Here is a 7,743-nt window from a genome sequence, read left to right on the forward strand (position 1 = left end):
CCAACCTAGATAGCATATTCAAAAGCAGAGACATTACTTTGCCAACAAAGTTTCACCTAGTCAAGGCTATGGTTTTTCTTGTGGTCATGTATGGATGTGAGAGTTGGACTGTGAAGAAGGCTGAGCGCCGAAGAATTGATGCTTTTGAACTGTGGTGTTGGAGAAGACTCTTGAGGGTGCCTTGAACTGCAAGGAGATCCAACCAGTCCGTTCTGAAGGAGATGAGCCCTGGGTGTTCTTTGGAAGGAATGATGTTAAAGCTGAAACTCCAGTACTTTGGCCACTTCTTGCAAAGAGTTGACTCATTGGAAAAGACTTTGATGCTGGTAGGGATTGGGGGCAGGAGGAGAAGGGGACGACAGAAGACGATATGGCTGGATGGCATCACTGACTCGATGGACATGAGTCTCAGTTAACTCCGGGAGTTGGTAATGGACAGGGAGGCATGGCATGCTGCGATTCATGGGGTCACAAAGAGTTGGACACGACTGAGTGACTGAACTGAACTGAACTGAATATACATCTGACATTTAAATGGAGACAAATTAACTAGATTACATGTGTATTTACTGCACAATACCTGCCAATCCACTGATGCCCTGTTTGCCTTAGACTTTAATTTTCAGACAATATTTTCAGTTAGGCTGCCTTTTATGAGCAACAGTTTCAAAAGAATTTGGTGAACTGATAAAATATGGTAGAAATAGAAACCTATACATCTTTTATATAAAATAAAAGTTTTATAAGTTTATAGCTTTTTCCAAAATAAAAAGTTTTCCTAACATGCCATAATGTTTTTCAAATGCCCATAAATTTTTTATCTCATGATGATTTTGTGGCTCGTTTATTACTAAACTGCTTAGTTCATTAATGTCTACTACTACTATCAGCTTAAATTCATCAGTATAGAATCTATAAGATGTGCTATAAAAAATAAAAAACCTGAGTTCTGAAAGATCGCTCAGTAAATATTTGATTTACTTTATGACAAAACCTTTAAGACATTGCATAATGTTTTAGTGAGAGTGAAATAATGTTTGAATGACAAATGAACCAAAAATTAACATAAGTGGAAAAGTCAAAAGGTTTTTCAAAAGCAGTAAGTTCCATATATAAACCCTGCCCACATACTAAGCATGATATCTGAGGAAACTTGCAATATTTCTTAACAGTGAAGCTGTTCTTAGTCACTCAGTCATGTCTGACTCTTTGCAACCCCATGGATTGTAGCTCACCAGGCTCTTCTCTCTACAGGGATTTTCCAGGCAAGAATACTGGAGTGGGTTGCCATTTCCTCTTTCATTCTTAACAGTGGAGTTTAATACAAATAATTATTCACTTAGGAACTTGATAAAATTGTTTCTCATGTGTCATGCCATAAAATTTTAATTAAAAAATTACTATATGTGTGTGGTTGTAGCCACATATGCATAGTACAAATATTTAAAAATATAGTTTAGCTTTCAATTTTACTAAGGCCTCTTTCACATACTTGTTCCATAGGCTAAATATCAGAGGGCTTAGCAGGGGAATCACAAGAGTGTAAAACAAAGAGGTCATTTTGTCTTCATCTAGAGAGTAGGATGAACTTGGCCTGAAACACATAAAAAGTAGAGTTCCCTGGAAGATTGACACTGCAGTTAAGTGGAAGGTGCAGGTGGTAAAAGCTTTGACTCTCCCTTCAGCAGAGTGGATCTTCAAGACTGAAAGGATGATATAAAAATAAGAGCAAGGGCCCCTGAAAGAGTACTAAGTTCAATAAAACCCAAAGCATGACCATCATTAACTCATTGACCTGTATATCTGAGCAGGACGGGAAAAAAAAAAAAACAGAGGTAAATCACAGAAAAAAATGGTCAATCACATTTGACCCACAGAAACATAAATGGAATGCTAATGGCGTGTGTATCTGAGAAACTGGTATCCCCACCAGGAAAACCCCAGGCATGAGCAGGGAGCACACCCTGCTGGACATGCTGACTGCATAGAGCAAGGGGCTGCTTGACAACCTTGTACTGGTCATAGGCCATCACTGCCAGCAGGAGACACTCAGAATCGGCAAAGATACAGAAGACCAAGAATTGCAGAGCACAACCATGGGAACACATCGACTTGTTCTTGGCAAATAGGGAGAAATATCAATAACCTCAGATATGCAGATAACACCACCCTTATGGCAGAAAGCGGAGAAGAACTAAAGAGCCTCTTGATGAAAGTGAAAGAGGAGAGTAAAAAACTTGGCTTAAAATTCAACATTCAAAAAACTAAGATCATGGCATTCTATCCCAACACTTTATAGCAAATAGATGGGGAAAGAATGGAAATGGTGACAGAGTTTATTTTCTTGGGCTCCAAAATCACTGTGGACAGTGACTGCAGCCATGAAATTAAAAGACACTTGCTCCTTGGAAGAAAAGCTATGACCAACCTAGACACCACATTAAAAGCAGAGACATTACTTTGTCAACAAAGGTCCATCTAGTCAAAGCTATGGTTTTTCCAGTAGTCATGTATGGATATGAGAGTTGGACAAAAAGAAAGCTGAGCACCAAAGAATTGATACTTTTGAACTGTGGTGTTGGAGAAGATTCTTGAGAGTTCCTTGGACAGCAAGGAGATCCAACCAGTCAATCCTAAAGGAAATCAGTCCTGAATATTCATTGAAAGAAATGATGCTGAAGTGAAGCTCCAATACTTTGGCCACCTGATGCGAAGAACTGACTCATTGGAAAAGACTCTGTTGCTGGGATAGATTAAAGGCAGGAGGGGAAGGGGACAATAGAGGATGAGATGGTTGGATGACATTACCAACTCGATGGACATGAGTTTGAGCAAGCTTTGGGAGTTGGTGATGGACAGGGAAGCCTGGTGTGCTGCAGTCCATGGAGTCCAAAAGGGTCAGATGCGTTTGAACAACTGAACCGAACTGAATTTTGCAATAGTGTTTATGTAGCAAAAGATTTGGAGAAGGCAATGGCAATCGACTCCAGTACTCCAGTACTCTGGAAAATCCCACAGCGGAAGAGCCTGGTAGGCTACAGTCCATGGGGTCGCTAAGAGTCGAACACGACTGAGCGACTTCCTTTCACTTTTCACTTTTATACATTGGAGAAGGAAATGGCAACCCACTCCAGTGTTCTTGCCTGGAGAATCCCAGGGATGGGGGAGCCTGGTGGGCAGCCGTCTATGATGTCGCATAGAGTCGGACACGACTAAAGCGACTTAGCAGCAGGCAGCAGCAGCAGCAGCAGCAGCATAAGATTGGCCTTCCCTGGTAACACAGATGGTAAAGAATTCTCCTGCAGTAAGGGAGAGCTGGGTTCGATCTCTGGGTCTGGAAGATCCTCTGTAGAAGGGAATGGCAACCCATTCCAGTATACTGGCCTGGGAAATCCCATGGATAGAGGAGCTTGGGGGGCTACAGTTATGGGTCACAAAGATTCAGACATGACTGAGCAACTTTCACTCACTCACAGAAAAAAATAAATATAATCAGAGAGAAATATTTCCATAAAATAGAAAGTATTTAAAACCATTTATCCATATATATGACAAAGAACTTGGATCTACAATATACTAAAAGCTTTCTTCATTGGGGCGTGGAAACTTAAACAAAAAATGACCCCCACAAAAAAATAAAAATTAACAGAAACTGTCAAAAAAAAAGAAGATACATAAGTAACAAGTTAATGCATGAGAGTTTGCTCAGCACCATTAGTTATTAAGGTAATGAGGATAAAGCCACAACACAAAAACATAACACAAGTGTCAAATGGACTGAAATTAATATACTGAGCATAACAAATTCCTTAATTGATTGGAAATCTCATTTGGGAACTAACAGGGACTGGCTTTCTTATCAGTTTGGGTGTTTTTCTTTGTTCTTTTCATTTGTTTGTTTTTCTACTTTTATTTTCTACAAATCAGGGAAATCATTTAGCTTAAATCCATGTAATTATTCCATATTTAATTTTGGAAATGAGATTCTTAATGGCAACTTTTGACGCCTTTTTAAATGTCATTGTTTTTCTCCATTCTGAGGATGTCAACACTGAAATACCAATTGTACTCCTGTGGAGCTATTGGTGAGGCAAAGTTCAAACCAAAACTAATTGCTAATGTTTTCCCAGTAAAATCAAGAACTTGATGCATTTATGTTTCAGAAGAATTTTACTATCATTCCACTTCTCTGTTTCACATTAGGTATATGTAGAATTGTTCTTGGTCACCTAATTATGGTGGTTGGTCGCTCAGTTGTGTCTGACTCTTTGCTACCCTGTGGACTCTATTTGCCAGGCTCATCTATCCATGGGATTCTCCAGGCAAGAATACTCTAGCGGGTTGCCATTCCCTCCTCCAGGGGATCTTCCTGACTCAGGGATCAAACCAGGGTCTCCTGTATTACAGGAAAATTCTTTACTGTCTGAATCACCAAGGAAGCTCTAATTATACTCCAATCCAAATTAATTTTCCCTCAGGAATCCCTGTCTTCTGGGGTGCAACTATTTGTTGCAACAACTATTTTGTTCAGCCAGTACCCAGCTTTAGCTTTTTAACAGGGCTGCTCCTCAAACCTGCTCCCAGGTGCTGTGAAAATGAGGGGAGAGCTAGTGGGTGGATAAAGACAGTGTTGTTCTACAAGCAAGGTGGCACTTTTAGTAACATAAAGATTAATAATATACTGAGATACTCTAGAAAGTATGCACTACATCCATTACATAAACATATAATAAACCCTCTACAAGAAACTTTTAGAATTAAAAATTAAAATTAATAGTTTCCTACAATCTCATAGTAAAACTACAGTGTTTATGGAATGCCATTTTAGATTATAATATACACATAGAAAATTTTCATCTAAATCAGTACTATTTATGGAATTCCATTTAATGGGCTTAAATTCCCTTCTCTTTATATTATTCCCCCTAGATCCAATAAAATGAGCCAATATTTTCAATGCAGTCTTTAATTGCTGAAATAAATATATATCATAAGCGTGAAAGATGATTAATTAATGTGTTCATTAACTCAATTAATGGCAATCCATCGACTCCCTATTTTGCTTGACTTTATTTATTTATTTATTGGGGTATGTTTCATTTTATTTTATTTTATTTTTTAACTTTACAATATTGTATTGGTTTTGCCATATATCAACATGAATCCTCCACAGGTAAACACGTGTTCCCCATCCTGAACTTTAATACATTCCAGTCAATGTTTTCTGCCATATTTCTCCCCGTAAGTAACAATTCAAAAGACATTTGGCTGAACTGATAAAATATACCAGGAGTAGAAAATTTCAACCTTTTATATTATGCAATTATTGTAAGGTGTTTCCACTGTGAGAACTCTTTCTAACATGCTATCAGTTCAGTTCAGTTCAGTCACTCAGCCATGTCTGACTCTTTGTGACCCCAAGAATTGCAGCACGCCAGGCCTCCCTGTTCATCACCAACTCCTGGAGTTCACTCAGACTCACGTCCATCGAGTCAGTGATGCCATCCAGCCATCTCATCCTCTGTTGTCCCCTTTTCCTCCTGCCTGCAATCCCTCCAAGCATCAGGATCTTTTCCAATGAGTCAACTCTTTGCATAAGGTGGCCAAACTACTGGAGTTTCAGCTTTAGCATCATTCCTTCCAAAGAAATCCCAGGGCTGGTTTCTTTCAGAATGGACTGGTTGGATCCCTTTGCAGTCCAAGGGACTCTCAAAAGTCTTATCCAGCACCACAGTTTAAAAGCATCAGTTCTCTGGCGCTCAGCTTTCTTCACAGTCCAACTCTCACATCCATACATGACCACTGGAAAAGCCATAGCCTTGACTAGACGGACTTTTATTGGCAAAGTAATGTCTCTGCTCTTCAATATGCTGTCTAGGTTGGTCATAACTTTCCTTCCAAGGAGTAAGCGTCTTTTAATTTCATGGCTGCAGTCACCATCTGCAGTGATTTTGGAGCCCCCAAAAATAAAGTCTGACACTGTTTTCACAAATACCATTCTGAATAACAAAGGAATTTTGTAGGCATTATATTTCCATTCTGAAATATTTTCACACAAGGGCATTTTACAATGACGTCTAGAAAATTTAAGACAATCAGAGGTCTTTTAACCTTACACTTTTAATGGATAAATAAGAGTGTTCTTCAATACTTTATGGTATTTCAAATATATGTTTGTATCCTCACTTTCTGTGCTTTAGCCTTTAGGAAATCAGATTCAATGTATTTGAAGCATCAAATATCAAGAACTTATAATTTATTACATCTAGAGCAATTAATAAATATGTATGTCTTTATAAAAGTCTGTTAACTTTTGTCCACAACCATTTCTGCATCTTACCAAAACTGTTGTTATATGCATACAATAGTTATAGTCTATTGTGATATATAGGGCTTCCCTGGGGACTCAGCTGGTAAAGAATCCACCTGCATATTGTGATAAATATATATATATATATATACATACACATATATATATACATACATATATATATATATATACATACATATATATATATATATACATACATATATATATATGGCACTTAGCAAACTCTCAGTTAATTTTGTGTTTCTGAGACATAAGTAATAGCCAAAAAAGGTTGTCTAGTATATTTTTTAAATTTTTATTTATTATTATTATTATTTACTTTACAATATTGTATTGGTTTTGCCTATATTTGCTTATTTGATGCTTCAGGCAACTGTCAGTGCTTTGGTTAACAAGGATGGAATGCTTTGTTCTTTACCAAAGAATAAGCACAAACAGTGTGATATAAAACAATGCTTTAGGTAAGTGGGTGTTTGTGAACCACAAAGAGACAAAAAAAGGGCACTAAGGGCTGAGAATGAGAGAGAAGGAAGGAAAATCATCTTGGAAGAAGTGCAGAAGAATTGATATTTGATAACAAAACCATGATATTATATTTTAACAAATCTCTTTCTATATTTTCCATAGGGCTTTATAATCTAATCTTTAGACTTCTTTCCTTCTCATTTTTTAATATACCTATTTCAAATGTAATTGATATATATATAGTTACATATATATATATATATAGTTATAAGGTATATAATGTGATGAAGTGATATACATATACTTTGTGAAATGATTATCACAATAAGGTTAATTAATACATGCATAATCAAATCTGTATGCAGGTCAGGAAGCAACAGTTAGAATTGGACATGAAACAACAGACTGGTTCCAAATAGGAAAAGGAGTACCTCAAGGCTGTATATTGTCACCCTGCTTATTTAACTTATATGCACAGTACATCATGAGAAACGCTGGACTGGAAGAAACACAAGCTGGAATCAAGATTGCCAGGAGAAATATCAGTAATCTCAGATATGAAGATGACACCACCCTTATGGCAGAAAGTGAAGAGGAACTCAAAAGCCTCTTGATGAAAGTGAAAGTGGAGAGTGAAAAAGTTGGCTTAAACCTCAACATTCAGAAAACGAAGATCATGGCATCCGGTCCCATCACTTCATGGGAAATAGATAGGGAAACAGTGGAAACAGTGACAGACTTTATTTTTTGGGGCTCCAAAATCACTGCAGATGGTGACTGCAGCCATGAAATTAAAAGACACTCCTTGGAAGGAAACTTATGACCAACCTAGATAGCATATTGAAAAGCAGAGACATTAGTTTGCCAACAAAGGTCTGTCTAGTCAAGGCTATGGTTTTTCCTGTGGTCATGTATGGATGTGAGAGTTGGACTGTGAAGAAGGCTGA

General features: G+C 37.6%; 1 pseudogene; it reads right to left on the minus strand.

Annotated features, from left to right (window-relative positions):
* Positions 1 to 1,443: 1,443 nt before the first annotated feature.
* LOC102264504 (olfactory receptor 5W2-like) lies at positions 1,444 to 2,126 on the minus strand (annotated as a pseudogene).
* Between the last annotated feature and the right edge of the window lie 5,617 nt (positions 2,127 to 7,743).

The sequence above is a fragment of the Bos mutus genome, unplaced genomic scaffold (assembly GCF_027580195.1).
Source record: "Bos mutus isolate GX-2022 unplaced genomic scaffold, NWIPB_WYAK_1.1 CTG219, whole genome shotgun sequence".
Classification (NCBI taxonomy): Eukaryota; Metazoa; Chordata; class Mammalia; order Artiodactyla; family Bovidae; genus Bos; species Bos mutus.